Source organism: Lissotriton vulgaris, chromosome 3_1 (assembly GCF_964263255.1).
Source record: "Lissotriton vulgaris chromosome 3_1, aLisVul1.2, whole genome shotgun sequence".
NCBI lineage: Eukaryota > Metazoa > Chordata > Amphibia > Caudata > Salamandridae > Lissotriton > Lissotriton vulgaris.
In genome coordinates, this window is record NC_141689.1 from 1840450624 (window position 1) to 1840470485 (window position 19862).

Sequence of the window (19862 nt, forward strand, 5' to 3'; positions counted from 1 at the left end):
CTCTGCAACTGAACTGTGAAATGCCTAGAAGAGGTCCAACTGTTGGCACCTGGACCACAGACCAAAGTGGACTGCATCATCATTGCCTCAACTGCCTCAGAGGTGGGAACAACAATTTGTCGTGGTTTCAATAGTTCTTTTATTTTATTCAAATTGTATGATCTTCTTGGAACCACGTGTTTCGATGACATAATTCCCCTAAGAGAGAATAAAAGGCGAATGATTCCACTTCAGCTTCTTCGTTTTTTTCTACACTTAAAGCGTAAAAAACGAAGTGCAACACATTAGAGAGGAAATGGCAGCACAACTTTCAGGTGGAAGATGAACTTGGGTATAAACTAGCCCTAAAACAGTACAGGAAATTAAAAAAAAAAGCCAAACCACCTGTTTAATAAACAAATTAATGAAGCAGGAAACACACCTCGAACAGTCTTTAAAGTTGTTAACTCTTTGTCAAGTCCACCTGTACAAATTCAATCCTTGCCGCCATCACAAGAGTTTGTTGGTAACTTATAAGAATTTTTCCATGATAAAGTGTTCAACGTATACTCCAAATTCTCAAATACTAAAGAAACTGCATCAGAGACACACCGATCCGTCCCCAAACAGGGAATCCCCAATTCTCTTCCTTCAAAAAGATTTCTATGAATTATTCCAAGAACTTGATCTCAAAAGCTCACTCTAGATCTCTTCTAAACGTATTCCCACCACATATCATCAAAAAGGCCTCTCAGTCCTCAAACCCACAGATCAATGCCCTCTTTAACTTATCCCTTCAGTCTGGCCCAGTGCCAGAGTGTTGGAAGGAGGCATTAGTGTTGCCTCTTCTAAAAAATATACAACTGGGACCCCACATGCCCAGCCAACTATAGACCCATATCTCTTCTCCCTGTTTGTAGAAAGATGCTGGAATCCATGGTTAATCACCAGATTACCATGTTTATTGAGGATACTAATGTTTTACATCCTTCGCAATCTGGCTTCAATACAGACAGCACTCCTAGAAGTGACAGAGTTTATTAAAACGCGACTCGACCTGGGCACAAACACCATTGTGTCTCTGCTAGATCTAACAGCGGCTTTTGACATGATGTTACATGATATTCTTCTGCAGAGGCTGGAGATTGCAGGAATTGTCATCATTCTTCTGATGTGTACCACACAATTATGTTAATGTTCATTTCACCAAAGCGGTTTATTACTTTCCATGTGTGATGCAGGTTATTGTGGTAATGTCCTGGGATGTTGACTACTGATCTACGCTACCATGTGTACCCCTTGCATACACCTCCTTTCATCTACTTCCTCAGTTTTTTGCTCTTTTAATAACTACCCTCTGAAGTAGAATCTTACAGGTGGCAGGATACAAAGATGGCTATGCCACCTATGCAAGGGGCTATGAGGCTTGTTAAGTCTATATGTTCATTCATTGATTTTCATGCCTGGCCTGTGTTGATCTTTCACATCATCAGTGTTTTGCTTTCTCTCCCACTGTTATGGGTGCAATTGTGATGGCCACTTGTTCTTAACATGCACTGAGGCCTTCCCAGGTTACTGGTACCCCACCTGTTTATGATGTTTTTATTTTCGTTACCAGTTTATATTTTGTTCAGCGCTATATTTCTTTCTTTCTTTGTTACATCAATCATTTTGGTAGGAGCCACTGTATTGGTTTTTCAAGGATTTAATTCCACAACACAGCTTTTTCTATGTGCACATTTTCTAAAATCTCAAAAAGACTTTGTTTTTAGGTCTGGCTTGACAGTGTAGTCATCAGCAGATCTTGTGATAAACAGGAAAACTGCTGTGCTTCATGTTGATTTTCTTGAGTATAGTCTTTGATGGGACAGAAGTTGTGTTCTTCCACTGATAAGCAGTAGTGGCAAAACTTAAGGTCAGTAGAGCAGGGCCTTATTCATTATAGAGGCAAGCACATAAGCAAAGCTATAAGCCTGATCTCTTTATTAAGAAAATGTATACCATCGGCAGTAGACCGAATATATCTATCTATCTATCTATCTATCTATCTATCTATCTATCTATCTATATATATATATATATATATATTGTGAAAAACATATGAAAATGTCAATAGGCATTTAAGGGTGGATCGTTATTTCTCTGGATTAAAGCCTGCAGAGTAGTATTTTGTAACATGGAACCTCACAGATTTCCAGAGAATGAAAGGGTTTTGGTGTTGTCACCTCTTATGACAAACCCTATGGTTGAAGATTTTTACTTTGGTCATGTTGTTATTTTTTAACCGGTTTTGATAGGATTGCATATTGATATGCTAACTGTAATTTTGTACATATATCTCATTTTATGCATGTTTGCCCGATGGTTGCCAGCTGGTGTGCTATTGAGAACTCTTGCATTGATTTTATAACAAGCCGGTTGTAAAGGCTACATGCCTTATTCATTCATTACGAAAAGGGTTGTCAGATAATAGGCCTGTTCTGTTTGCTGTGAAATTTTATTTTGTATGTGTGAGAAGTGCAAAATGTGTAAACACAGCAAGACTGTGACACACTACAACCTACCTTTGATTAAAAGGAGAGGAAAGCTGAAACATATAGATTTTGTAGATCTGATTTTACCTTGTGTTGTAAAGTGTGACCCTGTGAGAAAACATATATTAGTTGCAAGCAAAGTATTTCCTGAATCAATAATTGAAGAGACAATTTCAAATAAAAGCCAGAGTGGAAGGGATTCTGCTTAGGAATGGGGAACATTTTAAAAGTGTTTCAATCCATTGCTGGAGTATAGTGATCTTTAAGGTAGTGTGCATATAGAACCCTGCATTAACATGTGAATGAGGCGTCATCCGAGAATCTGTTTTTTATTGAATAAAGGGCAGTGTGGCGCTACCATTCGAGTCTGCAGGCTCGGATATATATTAAAACTGTTCTGTGGAACTGCAGGCTCGGATATATATTAAAACTGTTCTGTGGCACTGCACTCAATTGAAGGGACCCAGTGTGACTAATAATTATAAATGACCTATTGCTAACAATAAAAAAATGAATTTGCTCCTTGGTATACCAAGGAACTTAACGAAGAGAAGGCAATTGTCAGCATAATGGTACTATCTTGGTGCCAAGATCCCTGAAGAATAAATCTGGAACACTTGCACACTACTAAATCTTAGAAAAGGCATATATTTGAAGTCAATCCTCGTCCATTAAATGCCAAATTGTTTCAGCTATTAACCAGCTCAAGAAGCAATTTGACACAGTTCAATCAGTCACCAACCAATCACAAAAGTTAATTGTGAAAGAACCATAAAAAAATGTGAGGAATTTGAGAGGTTGTTTGACAGGACAAAGTATTTGAAGTTTCCCTTAAGTTACCTTCTAAGATTCGCGGCTCACCGAGTGTAGAAAATCCCCTAACTGTTATCTCTTTGAAGAGGTATCCGAGCCTGAATGTTTGATCACCATTTCCAGACTGAAACCTTCCAACCAAGCCGCAGATCAATGGCTGGCTAATGTTATTTAGTTAAAAGCATGAGCACACGCCTTTCGTTATATTGTTCTAAACTTATCAGTCTATCACTCTCACAACAGGGATGTTCCAGTAATGCATAACAGTTTTATAGGCCTCTCCTCTTTTAAAAAAACATAATTAATCTCTATTATGTTTCTTAACAAAATCCCTGAGAACAACATCAATGACCTGAAACAGTTTTTCAATAACAATATTTTACTTGAAGAGCTCCAGCCTGGTTTTAGAGCCGGTTATAGCACTGAAAGAGCTATCTTGACAATCACTGATGCACTATGCGTCTTAGATTATGATGCTTACTTCTTATTCATTATACTCAGTCATTAGCCTTTGACACTGTTGACCAAGATATTCTCAATCCTACTTTAAAAGAATAAATGGGCTTTGAAGACAAGGTATGGGACTGGATAAAATTCTACCTGCCAATCATTTGCAACTGATCAAAATAGGAACTTCTTTCTCAAATGCCGTTCTTGTGCTACTAGCTGTGTCCCAAGGATAGGTTCTAATCTCCACCTTCTTTATTCTCTTATTTATTTTATTTGAAAGGTTTTATATAGCGCTAGCTAGACCTGGGGGCATCAGAGCGCTTTACATGATCAGTAGCAGTACAAGACAAAAACAGCTGTTCATCGAATAAACACACACATGAAAAATAATAACATAATTAAGTTAAAAAGGGGCAGAGTGAAAACACTATACATGAGTAGAGGCCGCCAAGAAGAGAGAATTTACACGGTAACCAAAACAATGCAGGTACAGGTAACAAATTAGGTAAAAGGGGTGGGGGGGGGCAAAACATTCTGGGCAGAATAACAGGTAAAGCACAATTAGTTAAAAATGAGTGGGTGAGAACAAATTAGGGCAGTGAAGAGAATATTGAAGGAGAGATATAGGAAGAGTTGGGTGGTATGGGTAGGAGACAGGGGTTGGGGGAAAGGTGGAGAAAGGTAAGAGAAAAGAGGGTGAAATGTAACAGCTGGGGGAGGGGGGGAGATGTGAAAGCCAGGAAGTAAAGGAAAATCAAAGTAGCAGAGTGTAAGGTCAGAGGGAGGGTTAAGGACCCCAGAAGGTTATGTTTCTGGTCTTTTTTTAAATCTGAGGTAGGAGGGGTTACAGCGTAGGTCCCCAGGGAGAGCATTCCAGATGTTCAGGGCGTTCCCAGAGAAGGAGCGAGATCAGGTGATTTTCTTTTTTAGCAGCAGGGGGACGAGGAGGAGAGCATTAGTGCTTCTTGTTGTTGGAGCAGCCTGCTTTACTTAGTTTGTTTATAAGGTACAACGGTGTTTGTTGGTGTAGAGCTTTATGTGTAATGCATGCAGTCTTGTAGAAACATCTTCCTTCAATGGGCAGTCAATTAAGGGCTTTCAGTGGTGGGAAGATGTGGTCATATCGCTTACAGTCAGTGATGAGCCTAGCAGCTAGGTTGAGCATAGATCTATGGGGGCTAGGTGTACGTTGGGGGTTCCGGTGAGGATAGCGTGACCGTAGTCAATTTTCGAAAGGACAAGTGATTGCACAAGCAATTTGAAGTCGTCAGATGGAATGAAGTGTTTGATTTTCTTGAGATGTCAGAGAGTAAAAAGGGCTCCTTTAGGCGAGTTTTTTATGTGGCCATTTAGAGTTAAGTTTTTATCAATAGTGAAACCGAGTGATTTCACCGAGTTGGATAAGGAGAGGGAACAATTGAGGGCATTAAGGGCCGAGATCCAGCCTTGGATGGGGAGACAGCTGTTTTTTGGAGAGAAGAGAATGATTTCAGTTTTTTGGGGGTTCAGTTTGAGATGGTTGGAGTGGAACCAGGATTGGATCTTACTCAAGGTATTGTTAAGATGAAGTACATCAGAGTGGGATCTGACCTTATAGTAAAGTTGGGTGTCATCAGCGTAGAGATGATAATTGATACCAGCTTGCTTCAGAATGAGGGTAAGGGGTACCATAAAGAGGTTGAAGAGAGAGGGGCAGAGAATAGAGCCCTGAGGGACACCCAGGAGGACAGGTGTAGGATTAGAGCGGCAGTCTTTGATTGTGATTTGTTGAGTTCTGTTTTGGAGGAAAGAGGTGAACCATTTGAGGACCGTACCATTAAGGCCAAAGCGAGCTTTAAGCGAATTAAGTAAGGAAGAATGGTTAATAGTATCAAAGGCAGCAGAGAGGTCGAGGAGTATAAGTAGGAAGGTATTACCATTGTTGAGGGAACAGTGGATATCATCTACTATGTTAAGGATGGCGGTTTCTGTACTGCAGCCTTTCCTGAAGCCGGATTAGAAGGAGTAAAGTAGGTTGAAATTGCTTATGTGATTGTCCAATTGAAGCAGTGCACATTTTTCAAGGGCTTTATAAAGAATTGGGAGGTTAGAGATAGGGCGTAGATTGTTAGGGTCATTAGGGTCAGCAGTGAGGTTTTTTAAAATGGGAGTGACTTGTCCGAGTTGGAGGGAGTCGGGGACACATCCCATGGTAAGGGAGGTATTAATGATAGTAGTCCAGTAGTGGGCAATGATGTGGTTTAGATCTTGGACAAGGTTAGAAGGGAGAGGGTCTTTGGTGTGTGAGGTTGGCATTGGTTTAGCAATCATGTCAAAGACTTAGAGGTCAGTCACAAGATGGAAATAATGCCACAAGGCATTGTTTTTCAGCTTGAAAGGATGTCATTCAGGGGAAGTTGAAAGGGTTGGGGAGTGGAAGGATTAGGTGGTAGGGGTGATGTTGACAGGGCAGGTAAGTCTATGGCAGTGTCTACGGAATGTTGGGGGTTGGACAGGACCTGAATTAGATGGAAGGGTTGATCTATTTTGGCGATTTTATCAGAGAGGAAGTTAACAATTTCCTCGCATCTCTTAGTTGAAGCTGTCAGTTCTGGGTGGGTAGAAGATGATTGTTTCCTGACAATGTTAAACAATTCTCTGGGCCTATTTTTGGCATAATCAAGTTGAGCTCGAAAGAAGGTTGCCTTTTTATTGAAAATGTGTTTCTTATAGGTTGATCTTGCAGATCTGAGGAGGGCGAGATGAGAGGGGTGTTGTCTCCATGTTCTTTCAGCCAGTCTAAGTGATAGTCGTTCGTTATTGAGATCTAGATTAACCAAGATTTGAATGGAATTTTTCTTTGTTGTTTCAGTGTAAGAGGGGCTATTTGGTCCTGGACATCTGTAATGGCTGCCCTTTTCTGGCTCCTTTAAGGGGAAGAATGATGGAGAGTGACTCCAGCCTATCACCCCCATAGCATAGGGATTAGGACTATAGACAGGGCCCCTGCCTTCCATATATTAGAGTATTTTCGTGTCACTTTCCTTAATATAAGGCTTATGAATTTAAGTTAGGGGATAGATATATAAGTATTAGTCATGATTTGCCCATTTGCTAACATGCTAGGATATTTTCCATGGAGTTACGCATATTGTGGGCCCCGTAGGCCTTAAACGAGACGGACTCCATTTTGCTTTCTGCCCGGTAGCTCGAGAAGGCTTTCTAGGTCAAGTGTAGTGTTGTAGTTTCAAGCTGTTGTTCGCTTGGAGAGAACCGGCTCAGGCTGGCCCTTATCGAAGGAATGTATTTTTCTCTACACCGAAGACACAACTTCAGGCCGGCCGGCTGGGAACGTGTCCTTGGTACGGGGAGGTACAAGAATTTGGTGGGCAGCAGGTTACTGGCCGTAGCTTTCCATGAAGGAACGGGCTTTGATATTAGCGAAGGTGTTAGTCAGTTTGTCAGTTAGTCCGTAGGCGGCATCTAGCCGTTAGCATCTCTGCCATTAATTATCTCATGGCGGACAGTCGCCATCTTTGAAGTCCAAGAAAGATTTAAGACCGAAACTCTCTGAGAAAGACTGAAGGAGAATTAGCGCGGAGCGCACTGACACAGAGAGAGAGAGAGACGGTAGCTAATAACCAGTAAGGTTCCGGTGCCCTGGAGGGAAGCAGACGAGGTTGAGCCTAGCGGTGCAGACGTGTACTTGTGACGGCTGGGGTGTGACTGCAAAGCGAGCCAGGACACAGAGACGAGAAGGGAACCTAGATGACTGCCGAGTCCAGACTTCATATTAACCAGGTGACCTCCGTCCTTTTCCCAAATAACACGCGTTCTAATCTTTACCTTTTCTTTGCAGAAATTATGTTGCATAGTAATGTAATTTGTGTCTATTGTCAATAAATATCCTAATTCTTATAGAATTACAGTGTGCCTCGTGTTCCTGTTCAATCTAGGTAAATGCATCTTCTAGTTGAGAGTTGTTTATGTGAACGGATGTGAAATCCCGATCAGGTAAATGGTGATCGAACAAAGAGGGAGTGAGTGGACCTTTGATGCCAAGAATAGGAGGTACATTATATAATTTGGGAACCGTATCAAAAGTCATTATTATAGTTTTATCCCGAGTAGATAACTGAGACATTGTCCTGATGACTGTTCATAGGAATGTGGTCGTCGTTGATATGCGGCGTTAGTGAGAACGTTGGGTAGGAGACCAGCGTGGATACCCACAAGATTGTGGCTTGAATAAGTGAGAGCGTCAGGGAGGAGACGGGCGTGTAGGTTTGCCGGATTGCGAACCGTTTGGAAAAGGGAGCATTGGGTTCTGCAGGCCCATGTGTAGACGCACCGGATTGTGTGTCATATCTGCCCTAGGGTAGACCGGTCTGGGTCGGGGTGGCCGCGAGACCAACCGATGTGAATAAGATATTGTAGAAAAATCTATACATGTGTATTGTCATTCCCCATCCTTAGGTGCGACCTGTATATATATCTGTATATCTATCCATTGTGAATACGTTCTAAGGAGGGAAGGTGAGTACGTTTTGGCTGGGTCATAGGGGCCCCTGGAGGCTGATCCCATCTAAGCGGAAAATCCAGCCATTACATCTGGCGTCACGAACTGTTTACGAAGCCTGTGTGCATTGTGTTGATTTAATCTTGTTGGTTTGCGCTCGGCTTATACGTATTAAATTTTGTTTATAGTTGTGTATATAATTTTTTGTGTCAATATGTTTGCGAAAAAATCATCGTCGGTTTTCAAATTACCGATTCAGATTCCCGGCTGGGAATGTACCCCTTACGAGGCCTTGGCCCGTGAGTGGGCTGATTCTACTGGTTTGAGTGAAAATTGGTCTTCATGCTTGGAGCAGGCGGAGCCTGCTGATGTGGTATCGTGCTTGCAGAAAGCGCCAGTAGTGAAGGGTGATGAGCTTCCTATTTTAGGACGCAGAGGTTGGATTGTTCTTAATGCATACAGAATATTGCATGAGAGGTTTGTTCAGCTACAAAAGCAGTTTAAAGATATGGAAGGACAGTGTGTTGAGTTGCAAAATGCGCATACTCTGTTGCGTTGTCAAAATAAATTGCTTGCCGACAAACTTGAAACATATCAGACCATTGCCGAAAGAGCTGCGGTCCGTATTGCACGATATAAGTATAAACATCGTCGTGGTCGTGTATCTACACGCAAAGTGCGTATGGTTGTAGCAAAAGCTGGAATGGATTGGAACCCCGATGAGTGGGACGGTAATATCTGGGATTCTCATACTTCTGACTCCTCGGCAGAGGAGGGTGACAAGCGCGAGTCTTCTCGCTCCGGACGTGATTGTAAATCTGCTTCATGTACTGATATAGGTCCTCACAGCGACCGTGCTCGTTCTTCCCGTTCGGATGACGTGGCTTGCCCTGATTGTTCTACTAAATCTAAAATGCGGGCTTCCTCGGAAGCTCTTCCTGAAGTTTCTGCTCACCCTGTTTTTCGACGTAAATTACAACAAGCCCCTGGTAACCCGGCTGGTATAGCTTTAGATTGTATTGAAGATTTTACTCAGCAGGAGGTTAGTGACATTTTACAACGATTTCGACAACGGCCTGGTGAGGCCTTGCTTACCTGGATGGTGCGTCTTTATGAACTTGGCGCTGCCGGTATTATGCTCGATGCTGTTGATTGCTTACGATTTTGCTCTTTAAGTTCTGATTCTACGATTCAGGATCATTTTCGAAACTATAATGGTGCTGGTCAAATTACTCTGCTCCAGCTTGCGTCTGACGGCTGTAATCATAAATATCCAACTGAATCTGATTGGCCCACTGATGAGAAACCATGGTACACTTTGCGCGATGCGTCGCAACGTTTAAAGGAGGAAGTCATGAAAACGGCTATTTTTCTTAGTACTGCTGATAGGTTATTGGATGGTCTTTTAACATCTTCTGTGCGCAATCGCATTATCCGTTCTTCTCCTGTTGCTTACAAGCAGGTCATGATGACATTATTGATTAACCAAACTGGCAATCCTTTGTCTGCTGTGCTTGAGTCTGTTCGTCAGCTTGGTGAGCTGGGTGAATGGTTTAAACCTGAAAGACAATCTCGACCTGAGGGTCGTACTGGTGGGGACTATAAGTTCTCTAGACGTGACATGTTTCGTGCTCTCATTGCTGATGGTGTCAAAAGGGAAGACATTGACGGTGAGCCTAATAATCGCTTATGGGACATGTTTCGTAAGCGTGGTTTGGATCGAAAGGAGGGTGCCCGTCGTGTGCGAAAGAATGAGTATGGCCGTGGTTCGGATGATAGTGGTGATGAGAAGCGACGTGTGAATTCTGATCGCCGTGATGATCGGCGTTATGAACGTGATGTATCCCCTCATCGTAATGACGGGAGGGGGAGAGAGGATGACCGTGAGAGGGGGAGAGATGATCGTGTTTCCAACAGACGAAAAGATGAAAGGAGTTATTCCCCTGATATGAGAAAAAGAGAGGATCGTAACAGACTTTCTGACCGTAATTCACAACTTTTTGAACATGACACTAATCCGTTTCGTACTGGAGACGGATATGAACAAGATATTTTGATACCAAAGAAAACTGAGAGCATTTACCCTGATTTGTCTTGGTTGACGGAACGCAGGAAAAATGACTAGGAAATAGGTCAAGCTCCGGTACACAAGTGGGCTCACAGAGACAACAGACCCTATGTAGATATTGAGATTTTTTGGAAACATCGTAATATCCAAAGGGCCCGAGCATTAGTTGATACTGGGGCGGAGGCCACTTTAATTCATGGTAAGTCGAAGAAATTTCATGGACAGTCTTTCACGATTACTGGTTTGGGTGGTAAAGAAACACCCGCAGTTCAAACTGCACTCGAAATTAAAATTGGTAGGATTCCTCGTAGAGAATACTCTGTGTTGGTTGTACCACTTTTGGAATTTATAATTGGAATTGACATTTTGAAAGGAATGACTTTGCATTTGGATGATGGTTGTTATCAATTTGGAACTAGACAGTACATTTCGACCAGACCCGTACGGGTTGGCCGTTTACGAATGCCACCTATTAAAATCCCTTTAGCCACGAAAGTGATTTCTCAAAAGCAATATCGTATCCCAGGTGGTCATGAAGAGATTACTGCTACAATTCAGGATTTGGTTGACGCGGGAGTCATAACTCCGGTCACATCTGCTTGGAATAATCCCGTTTGGCCCGTGCGCAAAAGTGACAATTCTTGGCGCATGACCGTTGATTATCGAGAATTGAACAAAAACACACCTAAATTGACTGTTGCAGTGCCTGACATTGTCACGCTAATTCAGAGAATTCAAAAGCATCCAGGTACGTGGTATGCTTCTATTGACATTGCTAATGCTTTCTTTTCAATCCCGATTGCCCCCGAATGTCAGGAACAGTTTAGTTTTACATGGAATGGACGTCAAATGACGTTCCGGAGTCTTCCTCAAGGCTATGTACACAGTCCTACGATCTGTCACCGGCTGGTGGCAGAGCATTTGTCTGAAGTGCCCACGAATCCACGAGTTCAAGTCTGTCATTATATTGACGACATTTTGATTCAAGGTGAAACGCAAGACCAGGTACAGTCCCATTTAGATCAGATCATTGACCGTTTGCGAGCGAAAGGCTGGGAAATTAATCCTGACAAATTACAAACTCCATCCCAGAATGTGAAATTTTTAGGTATTAATTGGCATGAAGGTCACAGAGAAGTGATCCCACAGGTAAAGCGAAAAATACTTGATTTTGCAGTTCCCAGAAACAGGAAAGAGGCTCAATGCTTCATTGGTTTGTTTGGATTTTGGCGTCAGCATATTCCCCATTTAAGTCAGATTTTGGCTCCATTGTATCGAGTCACTCGTAAAAAGAATGCGTTTGAATGGGGTGAGCCTCAACAGACTGCTTTTAATTTGGCTAAAGAAGCTATTCAGTATGCCTTGGATTTGTGGCCCGTGAGTGAAGGTGATGTGGATCTGAATGTGTCCGTGGAAGGCCTGTATGCCAATTGGAGCCTGTGGCAAAAGCAGGGCAGACAAAAAGTGCCATTAGGTTTTTGGACCAAAAAGTTACCCGAGGCTGGTGAGCGTTACTCACCCTTTGAGAAACAGTTAATTGCTTGTTATTGGGCTCTGGTGGATACCGAGCAACTGACCCTAGGCCATGCTGTGATTTTGAGGCCCGAAATTCCCATCATGCAGTGGGTTTTGAGTTCACCGAAGTCCCATCGAATTGGACATGCTCAGGAGGCTAGTGTGATTAAATGGAAATGGTACATTCAGGACAGGGCACGTGTGGGTCCGAAAGGTGTGGCGGTTTTACATGAGCGAGTGGCGCAGGCGCCCTCCAATGAGACTGAAAGTGAGTGTTCGGTTCCCGTGGTGCAGGAGTCTCCCGTTAAGTGGGGTAAATCATTTGATGATCTGTCCGTGGAGGATAGAAAACATGTGTGGTTTACGGATGGTTCAGCGAAGTTCATTGGTGACAAAAGACATTGGAAAGCTGTTTCGTATAATCCGATCACGCAGAAATTATTGAGTACAACTGGAGATGGTAAGAGTAGTCAGTATGCTGAACTCTATGCAGTTTACCAAGTTTTGAAACAGGAACTACCTGGCACATGTCATATTTTCACTGATTCCTGGTCCACTGCGAATGGACTGGCGGTATGGTTACCAACATGGCATTCTCATAATTGGGAATTGCATTCAAAAGAATTGTGGGGAAAAGAATTGTGGCAAGAAATTTGGGAGCTGCTCCCGCAGAGTACTGTAACAATCTTTCACGTGGATGCTCACACTCCAATTGACTCCCTTGATACATTTTTCCATAACATTGCAGATGAAAAGTCTAAAATTGCTGAGGCAGTGGTGGACATGCAAGATTTTGATTTGGCGGGATTGGCGAAGTGGGCCCACCAGAAAGCAGGACATTTTGGAGAAAAAGCCACTAGCAGGTGGGCTGCCGATAGAGGAATTCATATTCCTTTTTCTTTAATAAAAGATGTCATTCTACATTGTCCCATTTGTCAGCATTCTAGGAAAAAGGAGGTGCCTCAGATTGTTCGAGGCCACTTGCATCGAGGTAAATTGCCCGCTCAAATTTGGCAGATTGACTATATCGGTCCGCTCCCTATGAGCAGAAATTGTCAATATATTTGTACAGTGGTTGATACTTATAGTGGCCTTTTGGTTGCTTTCCCTTGCAAGAACGCTACCCAAGTGAATACCATTAAAACCCTGGAGCTACTTATTCTGTACTATGGTGTCCCATTCCAAATCCAATCAGATAACGCATCCCACTTTCGTGGAAGATTGGTGCAGGAATTCTGTGCGGAAAATAATATTGATTGGGTGTTTCACATTCCATATTACCCACAAGCTTCAGGACTGATTGAGAGAATGAATGGTTTGTTGAAAGAACAGTTGCGCAAGTTGACTGATGACCGATACAGCCAGTGGAGGGATGTCTTGTTTCAAGCTTTATTGATCCTGAATAATCGCCCTTTGTTACATGCTGAATCCCCTTTAATGCGTTTGTTTCCTCCAAATGTTGATGTGAAGCCTAATTCTTTATCAAACACTGTCATGTATTGGGAAATTACCCCCGGTGCTTTGGCTCCATGTAGAGCGACCCCAGGTTCCGCAGGCCTCGACCTGCATGCTTTGAATGATGCAAAATTTCCAGGAAAAGATCGAATCATTGTTGAAACTGGCATTGGTGTCTCTATACCTGCCGGTAGTTTTGGATTAATTGCCCCTAGATCTGGCCTGGCCCTGAAAGGTGTACAAGTGCTCGGAGGAGTGATTGACAGTGATTATCAGGGAGAGATTAAGGTTCTCCTGCTTAATAGCAGTGAGACTGATTTGTTCATTAAAAAGTCTGACCATGTTGCTCAGTTACTGATTATGCCTGTCTTCAGTGGTGAGATCAAAAAAGGCTCTGCCCCAACGTTGCTAACTGTGCGAGGACAAAAAGGCTTTGGATCGTCTGATCTTCCTGGAGCTAAGATATGGGTGCAATCGCCTAAAAATCCTCCTGAACGGGGGCGTGGCCAAGATGGCGGGGTGAGCGGACGCTTCCTCCCGTAGCTCCTCCGGCCCAGCTCAGCTCGAGCCCCGATTCCTGCGCTTCTCTCCCCCCGCGGCTGCACTGCGGGCGAGAGAACTGTGCCGGAGTTCTTGGGGCACATTTTGATACCACTTTGACTCCTGTTGCCCCGGGGGAAGTCCCCGAAAAGTTTGCTCAACGATCGATCGAGAAGTGGAGCCTGGATCGCCCCGAGGAGAAGGGTCTGGAGGCGGAGCGTATTGCGGCGCTGTCCGCGCGCCTCGGCTGGGCCGAGTGCTGAAAGCCGGGGATCCCGAGGGAGCGGACTCGACGGACTCCGTGGAGTGCGGAGGCTTCCTGGCCAGCGCCTTTGTGGCCAGAGTCATCGCTGGACGACAGACCCCAGACCTGCGTCGGCGATCTACCCCCCTGCCATGGGTGTTGGTGTGTGACGCCTTGCAGACCCCGAGCCTGGAAGCGAGGGACGGTGGAGTTTGAGCGGTGACCGAGCCGGGCGTACTAGCCGGTGCAACTGGGGGACACTGGTTTCGCACTTTCCCGACCCATTGCTGTTTGAGGGTCGCCCATAGACTTGCTGGCCTGGGCTGCCCTCCTAGGTTCCACCCTCCCGCCATCTTGTCGTTGAGGAGCTGGTACTGGTGACCCTCGCCCGCGCCCTTGTCATACGGGCGCCTCGGTTCATCCTGGTGCCTACGCATCTGCCGTCCTCCCTGGAAGCACGCGGCTGAAAGCCTCCGACCTGAACCTTGATCATCGCCCTGACTGGCTCGATGGTCGTCTCGCCCTGGCCCGTGCCGCCATTTTGTCGCCTGCGACGCACTACCCTTGTCCTCGGCGAGGCCTTCTCATCTGGTGCCCACGAGCGGCTGGGCGCATCTACGGCGGCCAGCTCTAGGCTTCACCCACCGCGGAGGCCAAGATGACTGGGAGACGAGGCGCGGCACGGGGAGATCGCACTCTGCCGGACATGCTCGGCAGGGCCCAGCAACTGCGAGACAGGGCGCAGCCGTCCCCGGGGTCCTCCCGGGCCTCAACGGACGCCACCGGAGGCGAACCACCAGTCACGAGGTCCTTCATGGAGGACTTATTCAGCTCCCTCAAGGAGGAATTCCAGACTCTCAAGACCGAGGTGGCCGGAGAGGTCCGTGAAGTGCGTAGAGAAATCGAGGGCCTGGGCGAGCGGGTCGACACTGTGGAAACGGCGGCCCAGCGTCGCGATGAAGAGATAGTTCATCTCCAGCAGGACGTTCTCCGCCTACGGGAGCAGTGTGTCGAGCTCCAGGCCCACTCTGAGGACCTCGAGAACAGGTCCAGGCGGAATAACATCCGGGTGCGAGGCGTTCCTTCCGCGGATGAGGGTGCGGACCTAGTGGCCTATCTGCAGGACCTGTTCCGCGACATCTTGGGAGAAGGAGCGGACTTCCCGATCCGCATCGACAGAGCACACAGGGTGGGCCGCCAGCGCCAGTCATCAGCACCCCCACCCGATATCCTGGCATTCCTGACGGATTTCCCCCTGAAGGAGCGCATTATGACAGAGGCCCGCAGGAAGCAGCCGCTGTCCTTCCGAGAACGACCAGTGGCGCTCTATCAAGACCTGTCCGCCATCACACTGCAGAAGCGCAGGTCCTTCCGCATCGCTACGGACTTTCTGCGAGAACATGAGACGGCCTACTCCTGGGGTCACCCCTTCCGTCTTATCTTCCGATCGAATGGGGTACTACATCAGCTGCGCTCCTTACAAGATGTCTGTGGGGTGCTGGGACTCACAGCTACAGAGGAAGAAGGGGCGACACCCGCATGGAGGCGCCCCGAGCGGCGGGGCCGACGGAGATCGAGGAGGTGCCAATCGTCAGCGACGGCGAGTCGCCCTGACTCCCCTACCATCAGGGCGGATATGGCGGAGGCCCTGAGGACTGCGGCCAGGAACTTGCCTGAATCTAATGGCGTGGCCCAGACGGCCTAACTTTACTCCGGGGGGAGAGACTCTTAGCTTCTACGATGCTGGGTTGGGGCTGGGGGTTGGGGGGGAGAGGTTGGAGGTGTGTGGCTGGACGTCCACTTGACTGGTTTCTACAGACTCGCCCACTTGGGCTAGACTGAGACAATGGGGTGTTTTTTCTTGTTTTTGGTTTTGGCTGGTTGCCATGGGCTGGTTTTGGGGGGGTTCAAGAGCTGGTTTGGTGTTGGGGGGGTCCCGTCCGATACTGTCCGAACACATGCGAGGCCGACTCTGGCCTTCCCTGCGCCCCTGCCCCGCGCGCCCCTTCCACTGATCCCTCGCTTGCTGCATAGCGCTTTGCTTCCCTGGGACCGATGCCGTCCCTGAAAGTAGTGACCCTTAACGTGAAGGGTCTGAATAATCCTGTGAAGCGTAGGGCGATCCTTTCCCTGCTAGAAGGGTCGCAGGCGGATATCTGCCTCCTGCAGGAAACCCATTTACTCTCTAAAGATTGCCATAGGTTGCGCTCTGCCAAGTTCCCCACGCAACTCTTTTCCTCGGCTGCGACTAAGACTGCGGGGGTAGCCATTCTTCTAGCCAGCTCCTTCAGGGGTGAGGTGTTGTATAAACATGCCGAGCAGAAGGGGAGGCTTCTAGTGTATCGCATGCGTCTGGGGGGTGTTGCCTTCACGGTTGGCTCCGTGTACAGCCCAAATGACCACCAGGATCGCTTCCTGGAATCTGTGTTGGTAGACGTTACTGCCTCGCCCGATCGCCACGTCATTTTGGGGGGAGACCTGAACATGGTCTTCGACTCCACCTTGATAGGTCTGCCCAGCGCTTTCCGCAGACGGGGGAGCTTTCTAGAGCGGTACAGGACCAGATTGCAGAGATGGATCTGCATGACCTCTGGCGCACCTTGCACCCCGCCGATAGGGACTACTCATATTTCTCCCACGCACACCGCACTTATTCGCGGTTGGACTACCTCTTGGTGAGCGGACCACTTCGCTCGGCCGCCACGGCGGCAGACATCGGGGTCTTGTCCCTGTCCGACCATGCGCCGGTTTCCGGAATATTTGCTTGGCCTGCGGCCCCCCCCTCCAGGGGGATGTGGCGGCTTCGGGACACGCTTCTCCACAAGAAATCGGTGGTGAAGCGAGTGGAGGAGGTCATTCAGGAGTACCTGACCCACAATAACAACTCTGACACGTCCCTAGCAACGCAGTGGGCGGCTTTGAAAGCGGTCGTCAGAGGGGAGTTTATCTCCATTTCCTCGGCGGAGAACAGGGAGCGGCAACGTAAGAGGGAGGAACTTACGGCGCAGGTCAGGGAACTTGAGCAGGTTCACCGCCGGACGGGGGCTCCTCGAGTGTGGAGGCAGCTGAAGGCGGCGCGGAAACTCCTCTCTGCGTTGGACCTGGACCAGGCGGAGTATGCGCTTGAAGCATGCCTTTTACACCGGCGGAGACAGATGCGGTAAGCTCCTGGCCCACCGGCTCAGGGCTGCGCAGCAACGCAACGTAGTAAAGGAGCTAGTGGGAGCGGATGGGGTCCCGGTTTCCGGTGACGCGGAGGTGGCGGATTCCTTCCGTGCCTTCTACGAGGCGCTGTACGCTGCAGAGCCCTCCCCACCGGGAGAGGCTGAGGCCTATTTGGAATCAGTAACCCTCCCAGCCCTGGATCCCGCCCAGGCGGACCACCTAGAGAGGGACATTCATGTGGAGGAAGTCATCTCCGCTATCGCACGGTTAAAGCACGGCAAGGCCCCGGGCCCGGATGGCTATACGGCCTTGTTTTACAAGACCTTCTGTCCCACTGTCGCGCCTCTCCCGGCTCGCTTATTCAATTCCTTCTCTGAACCGGGAGCCATCCCACCGGACCTTCTCTCGGCGACTGTGTCGGTTATTCCGAAACCGGGGAAGGACCGGACTCTGTGCGGCTCGTATCGGCCCATCTCACTTCTAAATGTGGACCTCAAGCTTTACACGGGGATCTTGGCGGCCAGACTGGGTCTGCACCTACCAGGTCTGGTGGAGGCGGACCAGGCCGGTTTTGTACCCGGTAGGCAGACGGTCGACAACACCAAGAGGGTGACGCACGTGCTAGAAAAGGCCTCACGCGTCCCGGGGGAGCGGATGCTGCTGTCGGTCGACGCGGAGAAGGCCTTTGATAGGGTTCATTGGCCGTACCTCGAGCTGGTTCTCGGGAAACTGGGGATCGGCGAGAAGTTCCGCACTATGGTCTTTAATTGTTATAGGAGGCCGTCAGCATCGGTGCGTGTCAACGGACACAGCTCCAGCAGCTTCGCCATTGAGCGCGGCACGAGACAGGGCTGCCCCCTTTCGCCGCTCCTGTTTGCCCTCTATATGGAGCCGTTTGCCCAGAGGATTCGCGATAACCCGGACGCTATTGGGGTGAAGATGGGGCAATACACACATACTGTGAGCTTATATGCGGACGATGTCTTGCTGACCCTGGATGACCCCAAGCGGTCGCTCCCTGCCTGCATCCAGGAACTGAACTCCTTTGCCCGCGTAGCGGGCTTCAAAATGAATATGTCTAAATCGGCTGCCCTGGATGTGTCACTCTCTGTCGACACCAGGCGGGACCTCCAGCGTCTTTTTCCTCTGCAATGGTCCTCCTCCACGGTGCCTTACCTGGGGATTTTGCTTGCACCCTCCCTACCTGCAATGGTCGCAGCTAACTATTCCTCCCTGGGCAAAAAGATCAAGGAGGAACTCGGCCGATGGAACAAAGGCCTGCTCTCATGGCTGGGCCGCATCGCAGCGGTGAAGATGACGATACTGCCTCAGATCCTGTATCTTTTTCGCGCTCTACCTCTCCAGCCCCCTGTAGGTTGGATACGGCAGGCGCAGGCTGACATCTCCCGCTTTGTGTGGCAAGACCGTAAGCCTCGGATGAAGCGGGTCCTCTCCATGCTTGCCCCGGAGGCGGGGGGTCTCGGTGTTCCGGACCTCCGGAAATACTTTCAGGCGGCGCAACTCCGATATTTGGTGGAGTGGAGCCGGTGGGAATCGGACAAGCACTGGCTCTTTCAGGACCAGGCAGTTGCGGGCCGTACCCTCCAGGAAGTCCCGTTCCTGCGGCGCACTCACCGCCCGCCTAATCTCTACGCCTCCTTTATCACCCGGGTTCCGCTGCGAGTGTGGGACGCGGTGTGTGAGCTTCGTGAGCTCACCACTTTTCCATCACCGTTCACTCCCATTGCTGGCAATCCAGACTTCACTCCGGGTTTGGAACCGGGAGCCTTTTCCCACTGGGTGAGTGCGGGTTGTAGGGCGCTTTTCCAGATCTACGGGCCGGAGGGTGTGCTCCCCTTCCAGCAGCTCCGACAGGAGTTTGGCCTGACGGAGGGGGACAGACTGCGTTATATGCAGGTCCGCCACTGGGCTCTTCAACCCCCAGTGCGCGACGTCGCTGCCCGTTCAATCACGCCCTATGAGCGGTGGCTGGTAACCCGGACCTCGGATGCCAAGCTTATCACCGACTTGTATAAGTTTCTCCAACCCCCGCCGTTTCATTACCATAACCCAGGGAGGGAGCGCTGGCACAGGGAATTGGGCAGGACCTTGAGCCACAAGGAGTGGGACAGGATCGCGTATCGGGCGAGGCACTCTGCGTACCACACTGGGCTGACGGAGACCTTTACTAAGGTGTCCACCTATTGGTATTACACCCCGGAGAGGCTCTACGAGATGCACAAAATCGGCGATAAAGGTTGCTGGCGCGGCTGCGGACAGGCAGGTACCCTCACGCACATTCTCTGGGAGTGCCCGGTGCTGTCGGCCTATTGGAAGGAGGTCTTGGATGAGGTGGATAGGCATTTTGAGATCGAACTCCCGCGCTTCCCTGCGTATGTCTTGCTAGGCCTCCCCAATGACCTGATGTACCCGCTGAAGTCCCGTAGGGGTAGACAGATTGCGATTGCGCTAGGCTCAGCGGTTCAAAACATCCTTGTACTCTGGCGTACCCCCACTGCCCCCTCTATCACTGGCTGGCTGCACAGGCTCTGGCATTTACTGGGTATGGAGAAGATGTCGCTAACAGTGGCTGGGAATGCA

The 19862-nt window shown here is 48.1% G+C and overlaps 1 protein-coding gene across 4 annotated transcripts in view; it reads right to left on the reverse strand.

The window, feature by feature from the left end:
- SH3D19 (SH3 domain containing 19) overlaps nucleotides 1-19862 on the reverse strand; it is a 571044-nt gene that overhangs the window by 421606 nt on the left and 129576 nt on the right. The window lies entirely within an intron of this gene.